The sequence below is a fragment of the Meleagris gallopavo genome, chromosome 2, assembly GCF_905368555.1.
Source record: "Meleagris gallopavo chromosome 2, MGAL_WU_HG_1.1, whole genome shotgun sequence".
Taxonomy (NCBI): domain Eukaryota; kingdom Metazoa; phylum Chordata; class Aves; order Galliformes; family Phasianidae; genus Meleagris; species Meleagris gallopavo.
This window is the reverse complement of record NC_139405.1, coordinates 83,722,111-83,743,841: the sequence shown is the minus strand read 5'-3', so window position 1 is coordinate 83,743,841 and position 21,731 is coordinate 83,722,111. Positions and strand designations below refer to the sequence as shown.

At 36.7% G+C, this 21,731-nt stretch overlaps 1 long non-coding RNA gene across 4 annotated transcripts in view; it reads right to left on the bottom strand.

Moving 5' to 3' along the window:
* LOC146545070 (uncharacterized) overlaps positions 1–20,388 on the bottom strand; it is a 109,761-nt gene extending 89,373 nt beyond the window's left edge. For all 4 annotated transcript variants that reach the window (XR_014881554.1, XR_014881555.1, XR_014881556.1 and 1 more), the window contains exon 1: positions 20,254–20,388. This is a non-coding gene — a long non-coding RNA (uncharacterized LOC146545070). The remainder of the gene's footprint in view (positions 1–20,253) is intronic.
* Between the last annotated feature and the right edge of the window lie 1,343 nt (positions 20,389–21,731).

Here is a 21,731-nt window from a genome sequence, read left to right as displayed (position 1 = left end):
TCCATTGTATCTTGTACATCTTAGATGAAAATGTAACCCCTCAGTGATTAGCTGCTCAATCTAAGAATATATTTCACTTTCTCTCTTTAAAAAAGCAAACAAAAAAACAAACAAACAAAAACAGAAGTTTAGTAATTTTTTTAATTGATAGCTTTTTTTTTTCCTTAATACCTATACCACTCTTCAACAGAAACCAATTAATCTGTGGCTGAAGTTTTACATAAAAAACAACTTTCAGAAAAATATTATTTTATTGATAAGATTTTACCAAGTTTCTTTTAATTTTGCATGTACACAAACATACTTTATCATACTGAACTGTAAAATTAAGATATATACATGTTCCTTAAGTTATAAAAGGAATTCTACATTCATGCTGGGAAAGAAAAAGTTTTCTACTTAAGTAGCTCAAAATAAATACTTAGTTTTAAAGTAATGAAGATCTACCTGAGCTGTATGGGGCCTGAATCATAGCCTAAACCTCTGATTAATCACCTGAGGCAAGCAATGAGTCAGCCACAGGAGCACAGGTGAAGGCAATTCACCTGTGCTTCAGGGAGGGGTGGAGCCTGGCTCCACCTCTCCTAGACCCATTTAAGAGCTGACTGCCAGTGGGGAAGGATCTCTTCTGGAGGTCCACTCTACTGGTGTTTCCCTTGTGAGCCCAGTTTACAGGTGAGTGAGCCTATCATTTCTGTTTCCTGCTTTGGTGTAATAATATCATAGCTAAGCTCTCTATTATACCTTAACATCTGTATATTTGTTAATTGTATGCTGCTATACCATAACATTGGTATATTCGTTAATTGTGCACTGAGCACATGAATTTTCTAAAATGTTTTTCTCATCCATATTCTGAAGTCATCTACATTTATCCAATTCTTTAAGACTGTTTCAGTGTTTATTACCCAGCACACACATTGCCAATTCTTGTCATTTTTTAGCTTTTGAAACAGAGAACTTCATGTTGCAGGCTGAAATCTCTCTGTCCTTCCCTACCAAATACAACACTGCACTTGATCCAATGGAATATCTGGTAGGTGAATTGGCTTTTACCTATTACTCGTGTCAAATAAAAATTGCCATGAAGTGTAACATACTTGAAAAAATATGGACACTTTTCACAGATCAATTTGAAATCCAGGAATACTACATTGAAAAACCTAAGATAATTCAAGTTGGAAGCCCAATCTCCTGCTTAAACCAGTATCAGCTGTGACATTAGACCTGATTGCTCAGGGATTTATCTAATTGAGCCATCTTGTGAAAGCCAGCTTCTTTCAGTAACCATTAGAAAACTAGAAATAAAATCTACAATGTCTTCTGAATTGCCCATGGTGAATTTCATCCTGAGAATTTATTCTTATAACGCTGTAGACAATATTTTAAGAAGCTCAGCATTGCCAAGTGCTTGTCCTGCTGAGGGAATTCAACCACCCAGATATCTGCTGGAAAAGCATCATGATGACCTGTAGACAATTCAGGAGAACATGGAATGCACTGAGGATAACTTCCTCTATGAACTAATTGGTAGCCCCACCAGTGGGGATGCCATATTGGACCTGTTGCTCACCAGTGTAAAGGAACTGATGACATCCAGATTGGAGGCTACCTGGGCTGTAGTGATCATGCTATGGTTCAGTTCACACTCCAGAAAGGTACTAGATCATTGAAAAGTAAAGGTAAGAAGGTAAACTTCATGAAAACTAACTTCCTGCTCTTCAAGAAATTGGTCAACAAAACACTGTAGGAAACTGCCTTTATGGGCAAGAGTGTGGAGCAGAGCTGGTAGGTCTTTAAAGAGGCTTTCTTCAGGGTGCAAAAGCTGTCCATCCCCAGGTGTAGCAAGTTAGAAAAGGAAGACAAGACCAGCATGGTGGAACTGAGACCTGATGATCAAAGTGAAAAGCAAGAATAAAATGTACAGGTAGTGGAAACAGGAACAGATACCATGGGAATAGTATAAGAAAGCTGACAGGCTGTGTAGGGGTTAAGTCAGGAAAGCCGAGGCCCAACCTGAACTGAACATGGCTAGGGATTCCAGGTACCTCAACCAGAAAGGAAAGGGACTTAGACAGGGTTGAGCAGTGGGTCCAGGTGGACCTCATGAGGTTCAAGAAATTCTTGCACATGAGCTGAGGTGACTCTCAATGCCAATACAAACTCGGGGATGAAAGGATTGAGAACAGCCCTACCAAAAAAGACCTGGGGGTTCTAGTGAATGGGAAACTGGACATAAGCCAGCAATGTGCCCTTGCAGCCCAGAAAGCCAACTGTACTCTGGGCTACATCAGAAGTGTGTTCAGCAGGTTGAGAGAGATGATCCTGCCCCTCTACTCTGCACTGGTGAGGCGTCACCTGGAGTACTGAATCCAGATGCTGACTTCTCAGTACAGGAGAGACATAGACCTGTTGGAGTGCATCCAGACAAGGGCCACAAAAAAAGATGAGAGAGCTGGGGTTGTTAAGCCTGGAGATGAGAAGGCTGTGAGGTGATCTGATAGTGGCCTTTTAATAGCTAATGGGGATCTGCAGGAAAGAAGGGGACAGACTGTGATGACAAAAGAAGAGGAAATGGTTCCAAACTCAAAGGGGGTAGCTTTAGGTTAGATATAAGGAAAAAAGTCTTACACTGAGGGTGGTGAGGCATTGGAACAGGTTGCCCAGTGATATGGCTGGTTCCTCATCTCTGGATACTTTTAAGATGAGGCTGTATAAGGCTCTGTGCAACCTGGTTTAGCTGTGGTTCCCCCTATGTATTGCAGGGGAGTTGGAGTAGATGGTTTTCAAAGGTCATCAAATTCAAAGGATTATATGATTCTGTGATTAAGCTGAAAATTCAGAATGCATTATTCAATTAACTATGATTTTTCTTCTATTCATCTGAATATCTGCTTACAGCTAATGTCACTAAAATTTTCTTCTTAGTCCATCTTTAAATTTTATATTTTAACTGAGTAATTTTGTTTGTTTTCATTTTTTTCTCTCCTTCTATTTATGTGAAAGTCCCAAATATTAGAAATGAATGTAATGTTGATGTAGTAGGGAATGACCTTGAGGAGGTTTCCATATTTGCAGAAGCAGCAGCAATGTTCTTGTCACTTCCTGGTGTTTGTTGGTTCACGTGCTTACTCAATAAAACATACTGTAGTGGCAGAGTTGATCTTCTGATTGAGAATTTGAAAAATCTCATCTGTTCTGATATATCTTCACTATCCTTATAGTTCTAATTCATCTTCTCTACCACATATGGATAGGACCAAGCATCAGCTCTGTTATCAACTCTGTAGTTGGAATTTTAAACACTAAGTTCCAAGGTCTTTTAAATATTTATGTCCCGTGTGGCAGTACAGAAAACTGCTGCCATGCCAACCAGCCCACTAATATCTATTTTCAACAGACAGAATGCGTGTTTCCCACACTGATTTTGCTCAAAGCCTTTTTAATTCTTTAAACCTTCTACCTGTATAAAGTTTTCAATTAGAAAACAAGATAGCAGTTATTAACTTTTTTAATAATAACAATCTTATTAAAATACTACATTTTTCTTTTCTACCCTAATATTTATTATTTCAGTCATTTTAGTATTTTGTACTTATTCCCATGAGGTGTGTTGTACAAGCAGTTTATTTGAGATGAGTGGAAGCATGAAAAGTGTATGCTCCATTACACCCATACTGTATTGCTTCTTAATTTACATCTTCCTTTGGGCAATGCAGGGGATTATTCTTATAATGTCTGCATGGCTGTTCCAAATTCTATAAATTTATCTTCCATGGTTGCTTTTCCTTCTGATTTGAAAACCATTTGGTAGGCAGAAATTTCACCTGCGTTCCTCAGGTAACTTTCCTGTTTATCTTATTTTGCTTATGGCAACATAGTATTTTAAGGGAGGAGAGAATCATAATGACAGTGACTTACTCTAATGAGACAGGAAAATGTAGGGCTTGAAGACAATTAATATAATTACACTATTATAAGCAATCTCACAAATATTAAAATACTTCATTTAAACAGGATACTCAAAATGAGAAAAGTAGTAAAATCAGCCTGGGTAAATCTTCAGTATATTTCTGAGTATAACTCCTGCGTAATCTAAGCCCGCTACCATTGTAAATCATTAGATAAATGAAACTTAATCTTATTAAGAAAATATTTTCTTCTACAAAGTATATTTTTCTCAGCATGAAAGCATTCATAGTTATGGAAATAATTTTTGACAGAAATAGCAATCTAACACAGAAATCTGAAGTAGCCTTAAGGTCTCTTCTCTCCTTTTTAGCAGAATGTAGCACTCAAATGATTTCGATAAAATAGTTATGTTAAGATGATAGATACTCTTTCCTCAGCTGGTGAAAAATACGGTTGGAATGAAAAGGTCCTCCTCTCCTTGTTCAGAATCACAATCCAGTAGCTCCTCTTTGAGTATGAAAAATCAAATTAAAAGATAAGTGTGGCAAAACCATGACCGCATTTATGAAGACTATTCTGTCTATCTGACTATGATTCAAGTAGAGCTCAATTTCTGGATAGCTGACATAAAGCAAGCAAACAAGCACAACAGTCATCGGTTCCAAAACATCGTTATTATATTGGAAGTTTTGTTTGAAATAAATTCAGGTATCTGGGCCTAAATTAGAAGCTCAACTAAACCTGTATCAGTTCTCTGGAAAATCCTGTCAGAGCCCATCAGCTGCAAAGATGACAACCATCTAACTTACACAAATAGGTTTAAAATAGCCTTTTTTTTTTTTAAATCTCACAGCATTAACGTAGCCAAATATTTTTTTATCCATAAAAATAAGAAAGTTTGTTACCATTCATTCACAGTATTTCTAAATATACGGCTCAGAATGTTTAAACTGTTTCACATTTCAAAATTCTAAATGCAATATTTATCTGTTTTGCCTTTGTGTTTCCCAAGTGACTACCCTCATGAGAAGCAAAGGGAAAATATGATTATGCAAACAAGTTTAGAAGAAGGATAACACTGGATCAAGAATACAGAAATTTATTCATAAATTTAATGAACTGTTTGTACTGGAGCATTTTAAATATGTCAAACCCTAAAATAGTGTTGAATAAATCAAAATTGAAATTATACATTATTTGAGTAACATATTTCTGCTATTCTCTCACTCTGTCCTCCATGTCTTTTTGATATAGCACTGGGTCTGGTGTTGTTCAACATCTTCATCAGTCTCCTGGATGAAGCGTTAGAGTCCACCCTCAGCAACTTTTTTGATGATACAAAGCTGGCAGGAGTGGCTGACATACCAGAAGATTGTGCTGTCATTGAACAAGACCTGAAGAGTTGAGTGAAGAGAAAACACATGATGTTCAACAAGGGCAAGTGTAGAGTCGTACACCTTGGGAGGAATAACCACATGTATCAGTACAGGTTAGGAGCTGACCTGCTGGAAAGGAGCTCTGTGAAGGAAAACATGGGTGTCTTGCTGGACAAATGGTTGGCCAGGAGTTGGTAGTATGGCTTCATGGCCTTTCTCAATTAATTGAGATTCCTCTCCCTCTATTCTACTGTGCTGAGGTAACATCTTGGATACTGTGGCCAGATCTGGGCTCCCCAGTTTAAAAGACATGGATCTTCTAGAGATAGTCCAGCAGATGGTACCTCCCTTATGAGGAAAGGCTGAAAGATCTGGGACTCTTCAGCCTGGGGAGGAGAAGGCTGAGAGGGTATCTTATCACTATTAACAAATATCTAAAAAGTGAGAGTCAAATGGATGAGGCCACGCTCTTTTTGGTGATGTGCAGCAACAGGACAAGGGGTAACAAGTGAAAATTGGAACATGGGAATTTCCATATAAACCTATTGAAGAATTTATTTTCTGTGAGTGTCAGTGCACTTGGAGAAGCTGCCCAGAGAAGTTTTGGAATCACCTCTAGAAATAGTTAATATCCACCCAAATATTTTCCTTATAATCTACTTTAAGGAATATTCTTTAGCAAGGGGGTTGGATTAGAGGGCCTCCAGAAGTCCCAACTCCTTTTAATTCTGTGATTCTATAACACTACATGCTGGTATGAGGGCTGCTCTGAAAGTAATGCCTCCTATTTTATTTTTTTGGCCCTTGATCTCAGAGGCAGATGTTGGTGGTATGGCAGTAGAGGTTGAACCTTCACAACAATATTCCATTACATATTGTTGCTGTGAGATGGATGGCAGCAGAGGGGCAGTCTGATAAAATGTTGTCTGACACAGAAGTGTATATGAAGCAAAGTTATGTCATTAAATTCCTCCACGCAGGAAAAAAAATGGCAGTCATTGATGTTCATTGACTGATGCTTGCTGAATTTTTATGGAGACCATACAGTGGATATTAGCACGTGAGGTGGTGGATGGTACATTTCAGCAGAGTGCTGGTGGGTCACCTCCTCTGGTGCAGGTTTTTATGACCATGTCATTCAGATTCTTGTGCATTATGCAAAAAATGCATAGTTAGTGGTGGTGACTGGACAGAAAAATAGTAATATGTAGCTGAGAATTTGCTCTGTCAGTGTGATTGTGCTCTGTCTGTTGTAGTTTCCATGGAAATAGGAGCTCAGAGTGACATATGTATATTCTCTATATCTTCTCAGCAGATTTGTTGTATTGACTTGTTGTGTTGTAAAGTTGTCTGAGTTGTGGTTCTTAAGCTACATGTAGCTCATAAACAACTGACAAACATCCTCTGACCAGATATAGAATTATAGGGACTTGACTGTACTTCAGTTTGGAGGCAAGTAGGAAGGACTGGAAATGCTGGCATCCACAGGTAGTTTCTGAATTGAAGCTTCTCTCACCTGATCTACTTCTCAAACTTATAAAATTGTTGCAGAATGTAAGAGGCCAATGGTGAACTTGACTCAGTAACTTCGGTTATTTTGTGTGAGAGAGAAGATAGGGGAAGCAGACTGGGTCCTGTAGAGGTGTGGCAGTGAGCCATTCTACTCATAACCTTTTATGGCAGTTTATTGAGGAGAATGTGTGTGACTACTAGAGACCCTTGCCAAAAACTCCTGAATCTTCTAGGACTCCTAACTGTGCAGACACTTGGGAGATGCTGCCCTGAAGATAGTCTGACCAAATGGACTATGTAAAGTATGTTTATCTTTGTCAATCAGTCACCCCTAGACTAAGACTCAGCTCAAAATTATTCTGGATCCGAGGATTGGAGAAAATCTCTCTTTCTCTTTTACATCTCAATCTCTTCTTAGTTGTTTTCTTTATTAGCTGTTGTCTATATTTGCCTCAAAGTAGTTGACTAGAAAATAACACCTGTGCCAAAGCACTCTTTATTCATAATGTCTGTTGTTAGAAAGTTACTTATCTTTTCTCGAGGTAGTTCACTAATTCTTTTTTGAAAAGATCAGTAAATTGCCTTGTATTGTTCTGAATTGTCTAACTCTCAATCCTGTTCCTCTGCAAAGCAGGGAGTGCCCTGTTCAGCAGGATCCCTCACACCCCAGCAAGTGGGCAGATACAAGGATAAATTTTCATACTTTTTTGTAAATTAAGAATTTTGAAAGTGTGTCTATAGAAGACATGGGAAATGTGTCTGGTGATCTTCAAGATCTTATAATTTTTGGAGTATCAGAAAAGCTGGTCACTACTATTCTAGATAGAATAGCTACTGACAGATTTGGATAGCTCACCTAATTGAACAAAGCAGACAGTTTACATTCCTGATACAAATATTAACAGCTGTGAAATAGCCATTTAAAAATGTTCTCAGATACTATCTTATTGTCAAATTTTTGATCTTAATTCAAAAATGCATAAGCTGACACAGACATAAGTGAAAGGAAAATTACTATAATGATTATATTGCAAATATTCAAATAACTAAGAGTATTTACCATAAGTAAAAGAGAAAAAAAAAAGGTAAATAAAAATTGCTTGCATTACCCTTTTAAACATCGATACTAATCCAAATTTAAATAAAAATTATTCCTTTTATGAAAATATCTAGATAAAACGTATAACATATGTACATATTTGGATTTTCTACCATATCATGACAGTTATTAAAGAAATCTATCAAAATTCCAGGAATGTTTGTTTATGTAAATATGGAGATATTCAGCAGCTGGAGCCATGAAAAAAAAATAAAAGCAAGCACTTATTTAATAATTATTTGTGAGCAACTTGATTGTAATGATCCGGAATGTTTTATGAATTTGGTTCAAATATGTTAACTACATCCTGTTGGAAAATAAAATCTAACTCAAAACACTATTGCAACAAATGTAATGGATCATGCTTTTTCAAGTAGTAATTTAATGACAAGAAATCTTGATCATTTAGAGAGGTCTTGAAATCACATTACAACAAATCTGTTATCAAACCATAATCAAAGATTTAGGTACTTTGTCCAGATACATCTTTCAGTCATTCAGACTGACTTAATGTTTCACACCTACCAGAGTATCTATTCAAACTAGAACTTTTATAATGAATGGCATGTTTTAAAATGCTTGGCAGTTGCAGCATTACAGGTAAGAACCAACTCAAATGCATGTGCTGAATCAGAATCAAATGGAGGCAATGCAGTAGAATTTCAAAATTTATAAGTGAATGCTTCAGCTACTATACATTCTGGTTTAAATCTTTCCAGCACTAGATCTAAGGGCATATATTTATAGAGAGAAGAAAATGAGTCAATTCCTAAAGGCAGACAAAATACTAATGCTAAATACTTCTTTGATCTACAAAATGAATGCGACAGCATTAAACCTTCATGAGTTGCTTGTTTAGATATAACCTGATTCAAATTAATAGTGAGGTCAAATTTTAAAATAAATTTGAAGAAATTTGAAGAATCTTGTACAAGAATCTTGTACTGCACATAGCTGGAATGTATTAAGCTCTGCCTAGGGGTAAATGATGAACAAGTGGAAAACTTACGGATGAGAATTAAGGAATAGGCTAACATGGGTGACATTATTATGGGTGTTTACTGATCAGGAGGGAAAAGTTAATGAGGCCTACATACATCTGAAAGTAGCCTCACAGTCATAGGCAATGGTTCTCACTGGGGGTTTCAACCATCCTGATATTTTGTGGAAAAGCAGGACTGCCAGGCACATGCTGTCCAGAAAGCTCCTGCAGTGTCTGGAAGTTAACTTTGTAAAACAGAAGGTGGTGGAGTCAATGCGGAAAAATCATAGAATCACTCAGGTTGGAAAAGACAATAAAGATCAAGTCCAACTGCAATCTAACCATACTACCTTAACAACCCTCTGCTAAATCATGTCCCTGAAGAACATGCCCAAAATGTTTTTAAACACATTCAGGTGTGATGACTCAACCACCTCTCTGGGAAGTCTATTCTGCTTAACAACCTTTTCAGTAAAGAAATTTTTCCTGATCTCCAACCTAAACTTCCCCTGGTGCAACATAAGGTCATTTCCACTTGTCCTGTCACCAGTGAGAAGAAACCAGCCCTGCTCTTGCTGTAAGAGCCTTTAAGTTATTGGAAGAGAGAGATAAGGTCTCCCCTCAGACTCCTTTTCCTTAGGCTAAATAGCCCCAATTTCTTCAGTTGCTTCTCAAAATATATTGACCTTGCAAGAAAGAAAGGACTGGATGTGAATGTGAAGGTTAGGGTCAGCCTTGGATGCAGAAATCATGAGATAGTGGAGTTCAGGATCTTACATCGAAGAAATAAGGCAATAGTTAGGATTGCAACCCTGAACTTCAGGAGAACCAAGTTTGATCTCTTCAAGAATCTACTTGGATGAATCTCATGAATTAAAGTGTAATGTAAGGGGACCCAAGAGAGTTAGTTGACATTTGAGCAGCACTTCTTCCAAGCTCAGGATGGGTGTGTCTCTAAGAGTAAGAAATTAAGAATGACAGCAGGAGAACCGCGTGAATTAGCAAGGAGTTCATGGAAAAACTCAAGTGGAAATAGAAGGTCTATTGAATGTAAAAAAAGAGTCTGGGTATGTGGGAGGAATTAAATAACATTGTCAGAGCATGCAGGGCTGCAACAAGGAAGGCTAAGGCCCACTTGTAATTAAATCTATTAAAGGAGATCGAGGACAGTAAGAAAGGTTTCTTTAACTGTGTCAGTATGCTGCAGTTTAACCTGGCAGGTGGGTAAGCACTGCAGTCATTTGCTCACTCTTCCCATTTCCAATGTGGGGGAAAGAAATTAAAAAACAAACAAACAAAATTCAACAAAGTTGAACTTGTAGGATAAAACCATTTACTAAGATAGAGAAAAAGGAAAGGATAGAAATTAATATGTATATAAATGTGTATATATATAAATATATATGTATATATAAACGTATAATATATATATAAATGTATATAACAAGTGATGCACAGATGCTTATCACCCTCTGACCAGTGCCCAGCTAGTCCCCGAGACAGTAGAGGAGAAAAAGATCAATTCCCACCTCCTTCAAAACTCCTTCCCCTTATTGTCATATGGTATGGACTGTCTCTTTGGCTAGTTTAAGCTGTCCTGATTCTATTCACTTTCATCTCCCTGGGCCCTTCACTGTGAGTAGCCTTAGCTCTGTACAACACTGTCTAGCATCAGCTGTAAATATGGGTGTGTTATCAACGTTGTTTTTCTCCTAGAACCAAAAATGTAACATCATATGAGACACTCTGAAGAAAACAATTCCATTCCAGCTGAAACTAAGACATAGTGGCAAAAGAAAAACTAGGGAAAATGTGGGTCTGCTGCTGGATGAAGTGGGTGCCTTGGTAAAGGAGAATGCTGAGAAGGTAGTTACTGAATGTCTTTTTTGCTTCAGTTTTACTGCTAAGACTGCCCCTTGGGAGCCTCAGACCCTTGAGGTAAGAGAGAGAGAATCTGAAGAAAGGAAGATTTCCTGTTAGTCAAGTTGGATCTGGTTGGAGATAATTTAAGGAAACTCAACACACACAAATTCATTGGGCCCAATAGGATGCACTCACATGTACTGAGGGAGATGGCAGAACTGATTGCCAAGCCACTCTCTGTCACCTTTGAAAGGTCATGGAGAATGAGAATGTGCCTGTGGACTGAAAGAAAGCCAATGTCTCTCCAGTCTTCAAAAAGGACAAGAAGGAAGAGCCAGGAAACTACAAGCCAGTCAGCCTCACTGCTGTCCCTGGAAAGGTGATGGAACAATTTATTCTGAGTGTCAACTCCAAGCAAGGGGAAGAAAACAAGGTCACCAGGAGAAATCAACATGGTTTCAATAAGGTGAAATTGTGCTTCACCACTCTCATAGCCTTCTCTGATGTCATGATCAGATGGGTAGTTGAGAGGAGAACAGTGGCTGCTTTCCATCTTGACTTAAGAAATGTTTTTGACACTGTCTCCCAGAACATCCTTGTGAATAAGCTTAGGATGTGTGGGATTGATGAGAAGACAGTGATGTGTTTTAAAAGCTGTCTGACTGATAGAGTGCAGAGTGGTGTGCTCAGTGGCACACAATTTAGTTGGAAGCTGGTAGCAAGCATTGTTCCGCATGGGTCATTACTGATTTTATTTGACAATTTCACGAATGACCTGGGTAAGGGGTAGCATCCTCAGCAAGCTTGCTGATGATACAAACCTGGTAGGAGTGGATAACACACTAGAAATCTGTGCAGCCATTGACTGAGACCTGGACAAGCTGGAGAGTTGTATGAAGAGAAACCTGATGATGTTCAACAAGAACAAGTGTAGAATCCTATATCTGGGGGGGACTGGCTACATGCATGTGTATAGGGTATGGGCTGACTTACGAGAAAGGAGCTCTGTGGAGAAGAGACAATAGGTCCACTGTGTTTGTCCTTGTGGCCAAGAAGGCCAATGGTATTGTAAGAAATACTCGGAGTCAAAAATTTCAGGTTAGGCAAAGATCTTAGTGATAGCAGCAAAGTTTATTCATTATTGCAATAATGCGCACGCGCCCCCTACTGACAAGGGAGAAATTATGCACTGGTCAGTGAAATTAATTCCGTTTTATATCCTAAACCCGACATAAGTAATGGTCTCCTGGTGCTCTCTTGTTGGTTTACAATCTCACCAACACTGTTGCTATGATACATTTCCATATAAGGTCCATAACCAACCTGTTATTTTTTGGTATGTTTTGTACTTTCCTATGGAGATGGGATGCAATGTTTCCACATTTGTTCTGTCCCATGCTTGGCTCTCCCCATCCTAAATATTTACCTTATCTTGTGCCAGTCTCAATTCTACCTGAGTCAGAACACCCCCAATCTTAACTTTATTCTATTCAGGAACTTTCTTAGTGGAAGAAACAACTGTTTCACAAGAGGATTATACGTACAGTAAAGGCCTACACTACATACAGAAAATACTGGAAACTTCTGCTGCAAAAACACAATCTACCTCTCACAGTATCCTGGAGTGAATTTAGGAGAGTGGGGCCAGTAGGCTGAAGGAGATGATCCTCTCCCTCTACTCTGCCCTGGCAAGGTTACATCTGAAGTACTGCATCTAGTTCTGGGGTCCCTGGTTCAAGAAAGACAGGGAAAGTCTAGAGAAAGTCCAGCAGATGACTACAAAGATGAAAAGGTAGTGAGAGGATTCAACGTCTACTACCATACCACCTACATTCACTTTTATGTCATGGGCCAACATAATAAAATAGGAGGCATTATTTTTGGAGCAGACCTTGTATTTTCTAGCATTTCCAGCTGGCTAGAAAATTCTGGTGTATAATGAACTACTCTTAGTTGTTCAAATTTTCATCAATCTTTTGGGTAGACTACTGAAATGTGATATACCTGGCAAGAAGCGTGGAGTGTTTAGGAACCTCAGACTAAATACAGAATTACAGATCACCAAAAAGATATCAAAGCTGTTTTGTGCTTTCTGTACTATTTTCTGTAAAACTGTGTTCATGACACATTGTGGCTAGGTTTCAAGACATCTGAAAGACCTCCAGAAGTTCCAAGTTTGCTACTGACAAATTGGCATATCTGAAATAACAGTCCTTTTTACAACAAGCGTTTATTCAACACTCTTTAAGAGACAGAATTTTCTTAGGCTGTGAAATAAATACTAGAGACAGAAAACTGTCAGGGAATTATTAGTTGTACATCAAGGCTATCACATTCTGAGATGCTTTATGGCCTACAGATAGTATTCTTCTCAGGTCAGTGCTGATTGATTTGTACTGGCAGGAAGATTTTCCATAAATCTGTTGAAATTCCATTATCTACTTTTAGCTCATTAGTTCTCGTACATCTGTATCCAATTTTATAGATACGTCTTCATATTCGAGGTCTCTTGTTCTACCTCTTTTCTAATCTCTGATCTCCTCCCTCCCACTTCCCTTCTCTTCTCCCTATATCAATATTCTCCTGTAGATTATGTGTCATAAAATCATCACTGAGTCACAGAATCTTACAGAATCATAGATTGGCTGGGTTTAGAAGGGACTGTAGATATTATCTAGTTCCAATCCCCTTGCCATGGGCACTTTTACAGTCCACTGGATCAAGCTGCACATGGCCCCATCCAACCTGGCCTTGAACATCTTGGGCATCTGCAGGTTCTCTGGGGGCCCTAGGCCTGGACACAGTACTCTGGTGGGGCCTCGCAAGAGCAGAGGGGAAAAATCCCCTCCCTTTCCCTGCTGGCCACCTCTCTTTTGATGTATATTACTTATTGTTTTTGTTCTTTGTTTCACTCTTTATAATTTATTTGCATCCTTCTTAAGCTGTAATGCCTGCAGCCAAAGACTCTAACCTTTCCTTTGTGGCTCTAGCTATAATTTTTCCCCCACTGAGTTAAGATGCCCTTGTACAGGGATCAGCTTTAATAAGTCCCAACAACGTAACCTTGATTCAGCATGCTGAGAAAGAGCTGAAAGGCCATCCGTATAGAGATAAGAAAGCAAAAAAATTGAGAGTGATAGTACTACCAATCCAAATTTTTTAGGAGATCAAGGATTCAAGAGAGAAAATATCAAAATTAAAAGATAAAATACAGAGACTGGTGCTGGAATCTGGTCTGTTCAGAGCCAGTTAGGAGACTTTGAGTTAGGGTTGAGCCTTCAGGGCTGTCAGAATTGATGGGGCAGGAGGAAAGTGGCTGCTCCACATCCCTGATGGCACCCAGGAGGATCTGTGGACACTGACTCTCCTCACCTCACTGATGCCTGCCCAGATCATGAAGGCTTTTCAAGTACTGTACCAGAGTGTGGGCACAACAGTATTTAACCTCATAGTTTGTTAAATATAGTCTGTTTTTTATGTGTATTGGCCAATAAATTATTATTTAATTCTTATAAGTGTTCTGCTTGTAGTCTTTTTTGTGCTGAGCTAATGATACCTTCACAAAATGACCAAAACTGTCTGTAATAGTGTCCTCAAATAGAGATCTACAGGTTTTGACTGGAGCAGACCAATTACAGAACACTGTGTCCATCAGACAACCACCTTTGACTTAGTTTACATAAGAAATACTTTTAAAGATAAAAGTGAAACTGAACTGAAGGAAAACAGACTCACTTTACTTTAGAAACATGGAAGCAAAGATGAAAAGAGATACATGCTAATTGTGCTGTGAAGTCTTCAGTATGAACAGTAAAATAGAATAGAATAGAATAGAATAGAATAGAATAGAATAGAATAGAATAGAATTATTTTAAAAAGAAGATATTAATTTGGATTTATTTATGAGAAATTAAGTAGTAAAAAACAGACATGAACCATAAATCCTTATTTCCTGTACTGTTAGCACAGGTTATTTTTCAAATCTCAGGATTAATTTCTACTCATTTTTCATTTCTCCTTCCATCACAATGTGTTGGGGAAGTTCCTAATGATTAAGGAGGCACCTCTTTTCTATGAGGGCAGTTTCTTGTAATCCTATTAGCAGTTATGTAAAAGGGTACTTATAACAGGTAAGGCAGATTTGTAGCCTCATTCGTATGAGAACATTTTGAAGAAGGTATTTTTGGGAGAATTAATTGTATTTTAGTAACTTATAACACTGCTAAAGGGGAAAAACAACAACAACAACAAAAAAACTTGTAAAGACAAAAGGAAATTACAAGCCTTCCTAGAAGATATCAATAAATATTTAAAAACTTAAAAAATGTTTGTAATTATACACACATTCATTTACTATTTTTTAACTATATAGGAACTGTAGTTGTTTGTATTGCTCTGATGTTAATATTATTTGAGATAAAAAGAATAGTAGCGTGTCTCAGAGTGGTTTTTTAATTTTTTTCTAGGAATGTGTATTTAATACTTCTATTTTTAAAAATGTTGGTTTGCCTACTAGGTTTCAGACAACAATTTTTTCCAGAAGCATTTTATATTTCATTATTCTTTATGTGAACATGCTGAATATATATGTCTGCTTAGGAAAAACTATAGATTTGTTTGAATTTGTTTAGCGATGGTATACGAACTGTTCTAACATGACTCCAGAATGTTCAGAAAGATTCAATCCCTTTGTTATATGACTTACTTGTGGAAAACACTGACTAGTAGAATACTGTTCCGATACTTTAGTAGTGCTTGGACAAGTTTATCTTCACTCTCAAACACTGGTGTGCTGAATACATATTTTTTCTTTATTATTTTTGTGGTGCTATAGTGCATAACCCATATTCTAGCTTGTTGATTTTATCATCCAAATCCAATAGCAATAATTTGCTCTGAAAGGAAACTCCAAACTCCATTTTTTCCCCTCTTCTGTGCCTAGTGACAGCTAAAACAATCACTTATTAGCCTTATGTGTTTTGGTTCTCTTTTTAAATAACATTACAAAAATAATCATGAAAGGATCTTATTACTGTCAACTTATAAGAGAGCAGAATTGCCATCCTGAATAACTATGTTGAAGATTAAATGGCACTACCATGAATGGTGCATATGGATCCAAATACTACAAACAAGAACCCCCATATAAAAATGCCACTTTTTATTGGCTCTGAATATTCTTACAGGAAAAATAATGATTAAAATTGTTTCTGATCCTAGTTATTAAACTGATACTTGCAGGCTAAATTGCTAATTGGATCTAAATCTCATGCTTTAGTTATATCCTGAAATAAATAAGACGTTATGCTCTTCTGTTTTATTTGTCAGAGGGTGAGTTCATCTCACATATTTCATCAAGACTTATTAGAATTGCATTATAATTTTTTTAACCTAATCTTCGTATGTCTACTTTGCTTCCTAAATTTCCTGTCATTTCAATTTCAGTCTTCTGATGATGTATATTGCATATATTGCTTGCATATATATTAATAAATCTATGACTATATTATTTTGCAATACAGTGACAGCTCCCCACACCCCAAGTTTCTTGAGTCCCATATAATGTCTAATTCTTGGAGTGACTAATCATTTAAATATCTATTAGTCTATTAGAAATACAATTCCTTTTTCAGTGGGACATATTGATAGCTCAGAATCATAATCATTTTCATGATCAAGGAAGACTCTTAATTAAGGCGGAAGTTCCCTAACAGAATTTCAGTTTCGCAGAGATTAAAGTTACTGCAACAGTAACTGCTACTGCTATCCTTTTATGTTCTGTCAGACAATTACAATTATTTTTTTTACATTTACAAGCAAAAATGCTTACAATTAAATTCCCCGCAGGCTCTTATTTTTTAAAATTATCCACTGGAAATAGCCACTAGTTACAACACTAGTTTTGATTAACTTGTTTATTTGAGCTGAAATGTTCTTCCCAGCAGTAGGAAATTCAAGTCTATATTATTATTGATGGTGTTTCATAATTCTGGACACTTCCCCAGATGTTTTTTTCTAGTATTTTCCTTCTCTGAAACAACATATTGGTTTTTTTTTTTTTTTTTTTTCTTTCACACTATCTAACTATAAGAACTGTTGTAAATTCAGATCTGTATACTGTTATTTCTATGTGGAGAAAAATATGAGAAGAAATTAGGAATATTCCATATGTCTGTGATTATTCCTTTTACAGATGAACAGTTTAAGCAGACTGTGCTGATTTTGTAGTGTCCATCTACACACAATTTCTGAATTCCTATTGATTGAGTTGATGATAACATGATAACAGTCTTCATCTAAGATCCATCACTAGAGCTCTGATAATACTCTGGAAAAAAATCAACATATATATATAGGGAAAAAAAAAAAATAAAGGGTATCGGTGGGTGAAAAACTGGATGAGCCTGGAGTGTGCACTTCCATCCCAGAAAGCCAACATATCTGGGATGCACAAAAAAGCATAGCCAGCACAGCCAGCAGGGTGAGGGAGGTAATCTTCACCCTCTGCTCTTTTGAGCCCCCACTTGGAGTACTGCACAAAGGCATAGGCATCTCAGCACAAGAAAGATGTCTTTCTGAGGATGTGATCCAGAGAAGAGCTATAGAAATGATCTTGTCCCAAGAAGAAAAGATGAGGGAGCTAGGCTTGTTCAGCCTAGAAAAAGGAAGGTTTTGGGGAGACCTTATTCCATCCTTCCATTAGTTGAAGGGAGCTTATAAAAAAGATGGAGAGAGAAATGTAGAGGGCATGCAGCGAATGGAGAAGTGCCAATGTTTTTAAACTGAAAGAGGATAGATGTAGATTAAATATAAGAAGCAAATTCTGTATGAGTGGTGAGGCACTGGCACAGTTTGCTCAGAGAAACTGTGAATGTCTCATCCCAGCAGGTGTTCAAGACCAAGCTGAATGGATTTTTGAGCAGCCAGACCTAGTGGCAGGTGTCCCTGCTTATGTTGGTGGTGTCAGAACTAGACGACCTTTAAGAATCCTTCCAACCCAAAATATCATTCCATGATGCTATGATTCTATAAGTCACTCAGTCCCAGGAAAATGATTTTGTTTGTCAACTCTCCATGAAGGCTCCATGTGTTTAAGGAAAAGAGAACAAGTTTAGTCATAGTCATAAGTGTTTTGAGAGGTCTATATTTTAGAAGCATGGACATACAGAGTTCAAGATCTCGTTTCTTCATTATGTGTCCAAAGGCTACAGTAAAGTAGCCAAGGAAAGAAACATAATTTAAAAGAAACTTAAAAGCATACATGTACAATGAGTATATATTGCACTAAGAATAAAAAGCAGGAGTAATAGCTATTTTCCTAAGCCAGTGTGAACTTATCTTTCAGGTAAAAAAACAGATGATCTAAAAATCATAGTCAGTGTACTGTGAATTTAATTTGTGAAGGAAAGGGAAATGAACATGTATAAATCCAGCAAAAACTGTAATATATAATTTTTTTACTATAGATTCTCGTATGTCTCTTCTTTGATCGGCTAAATTTGCATTCTACAGATCTGACATGAGCATGTACTGTTCTATTGTTTGGTGCCATTTTTCTGTTAATTTTTCTTACAGATTTATTTCTGGATGTATGAAAATCAAAAATGGTAATATATTGTTTCATATCACTCTGTGTAAGAGTCATCAGAAGGGCAAGGTTGTGAATTAAAGGATTTGTTACACATGCCTGGAAGTGTTATTTTAAGTGTTACATGGGAGGGAAACTCATCTGCACACATGCACGTACACATAAACGTGTTTGGTTTTGTTGTTGTTGTTGTTCTGTTTTGTTTTCTTTGTTTTGTTTTAAATAAAGCTGAATATAATAAGTTCAGTAGAGTTCTGAAATAGCTGAAAGGTCAGAGGAAAGTCATTCATGAGGAAAATGTTCATTTTCATATGTTCTTACAATAGTAGTATAATAAATAGGAAAATTATGTTCTTGTCAGTTACTGCTAGTATTAGAACTACTGGCTATTACCTCTGTTTTGGAAGCACGATGTTAAACAGACGCTTCTCAACTGGTCTTTCTACACAGCTCTGTACAAATTACTGTTCTAGCCTGACTCTACACAGACTCCCTTACATGACATGATCTCAGAAATTATCTTGCTTTGAACTGGAGGTTTGATTACCAAACATAATGTTTTCCTTTCCAACTCAAATTGTGTGATGATATATGACTAAACTATCTTTAATTTCCTTCATGCCATTAGAGTTCTGTCAAGAAATCTTTATGGGTTACTGAATCTGCCACACTGTGAGCTCATGGGTAAGATGCAGATATCTTAAAACCAGCATGACCATATCATATTGTCATATTTCATACTTTTTTTTTTTCCCCCATGGAGAATTTTGCCATTGATATTATGATTCAGTTAATGAATACATCAAATTTGACATCTCAGCATACATTCCTTTTTCACTGGATAAGCAGTGCTATGCTTTTTACAATGTCTGTCAGAATTTGGCATCACATCAGAGTTATAATATAAAAACACAGGAATCTATGTTGAGGTTATTATTTTAATCAAATTCTATGGGGAATGTTATGAAAAATGTAGTTTGAAAATATCTCCCACACAAGGTCATTTTATTTTTTTTCCCCTAGCCTGTCTTTAGGATAAACTTTAGAATTACAGAAGTGTTATTTTTAAACACTATTTTGCAGTTTGATAAGATTTTGTCTTTAAGGTATGAGAGTAGATTTTGGTGCCATATGGCAGAAGGGGTTGCTATGGGAATTATTCATTGTTGCTGAACTAGGGTGATTACTCAAAGCAAATTTCAGTGAACAGTCTTAATTCATGTGCTTCTTTTTCTTTGAGATTTGATCAGATTTTTTTTAATAGGTGTTATAACCGCAAAGACATAGAAGTACTTGGGGGACAAAAAAATAAATCTATTCACTGTGTAATTCAGATTGCTTCTCTGTTTGCTTACATTTTGTTTGTACAGTGTGAGTTCAGAGTTAAAGTAACAGAAGCAGAGAACATGTCCAAATTGATCTATAGTATGGTATTGATTAATGACAACAGTACATGTTCCATGAGCTCTGACATCTAGGAGAAGTGTAATCTAGGCTAGCACCCTAAAGACACCAAGATGCTGTAAACTCAGAATTGCCATAGCAAATTTTTTGTTTGTTTGTTTGTTTTTAGGATAAATTCTACTCAGTACTGAAGGAAACAATGATATTTTTACTTCTTTACATTACATATATAAGATTTGAATTAGTTTTCTTTCCAAATATGTAAGTCATTTAGAATGTTAGAAAAATTATCTCCTCTTAGCTGGGAAATAGCTTTCGCATATGGCATCTTACTGTGAAAATAACACAAAACTAAACCAAATTAAATTAAATGAAAAACTAAACATTTAAAATATTTTGAAAAGCCGTTTCTTTTTAAATAAAATTTGCTTTTATTTTTTTTAAATGGAAAATCATTCGTAGTTTTGATGTACATTGTGCACCTGACTCCGATACTGTTGAGAAAATATATACATACCGACAAAATGAGAATAAATACTGTTGGGTGTTTCTGCGTTGTCAAGTTGACCATCTCAATCCCTGGACCCTAAGACTCCATTCATCAGCTCTGCAGAGCTGTTCTGAGTTGCAAGTTTGTTGCCTTGTTGAGGTAACAGTTACATAGCAACTTTGGCTGGGTACACCTTCAAGTACTAGAGGTGTATCTCGTCTTCAGGAGCAGGGTTCACTGTTCAGCATACAAAGCAAAGACTTTGCTTTCTCTTGCAGCGCTGACAAATTAAATAGATCTGGGTGCACACATTATACCATATGTGAATGACTATATTTCACAAAATACTGATTTACAATCATATCTTTAGTTTCTGATTCACAGATATACTGACTCTATTTAATCTACCTGGGCTAATTTATTCTGATAAAGTTCCAGAACGGAACTTTCTGCTGTACTCATTGCACATGTACTTACTGCATTGCACTTATGTAGCTGATCTCTACCAGCAGGCATTTGTGGGGAAGAATTATTTCTCAAATCACGATCAAGAAAGATTTCTAAATTTCACATTTGATTTTGTGGTTATGAATGTGTAGCAGAAGGCATTCAAATTAAGCATTCTTTCATCATGTGCACTTTTTCTATTTCAGGAATTGTAATCTTCTTGAGAAACAAGCTGATATGGATTCTGCTGTGGCTGCCTCTGGCTGCCTTGCACTCCTGCTCCAAGAGTTTTCTGGAACTTACTATGTTTATTGATGCTGTAGAAATTGACATCCTCTGTCTTCCTTCTCAATTATTTTCTTAAGTATTTAATCTACAGACACTCCACTAGTGGATGGCTTTTATTTCAATGAACAAGAAGATAAGAATCACAGTTCTTACTTACATATGACACCCCAGATGGACAAGTGACAGATTTTTCTTTAATATAGTGTATAATCTGTTGGGTATTACCCAGACGTATTCTTTCTGAATTTCTCCCTCAAAACTTTTTTTTTTCTCAAAACTCCTATCTTCTGTTTCTTCAGTAAAAGAAGACTTTAAGTCTTGTGTTTTTTAGTTATTATGATGTAAACTGTGAGCACCTTCTCATGTGTTATCATTCAATTATCCTCCTGTGCTAAAATACTGGAAATATTGCATTCTTGCATGAATTTAAACCACTCCGCTGAATACTACTTTATTTTCCTGTGGTCATAACTGGTTTTAAAATTTGATCAAGTAGATTGCTCTAGCTTTAGAACCGACACTGACAGAATAAAAAGGAAAGAAGTGAAATTATTATGGATGTTTATAGTCAATAAATATTGAATAGTAATTATTTATTGGATGGTAAATCAATGAAAGAAGCTTGTGCCCATTTTCATGTTGTCACAAACATAACAGATAACTAGACATAATCGATAGAAAGCTAATTTCTAGACACACAAGAAATGATTGATTGTATGAATATTTATATGCTCAATATATCAAAGTGGCATGAGCTATTTCTGAAGAGT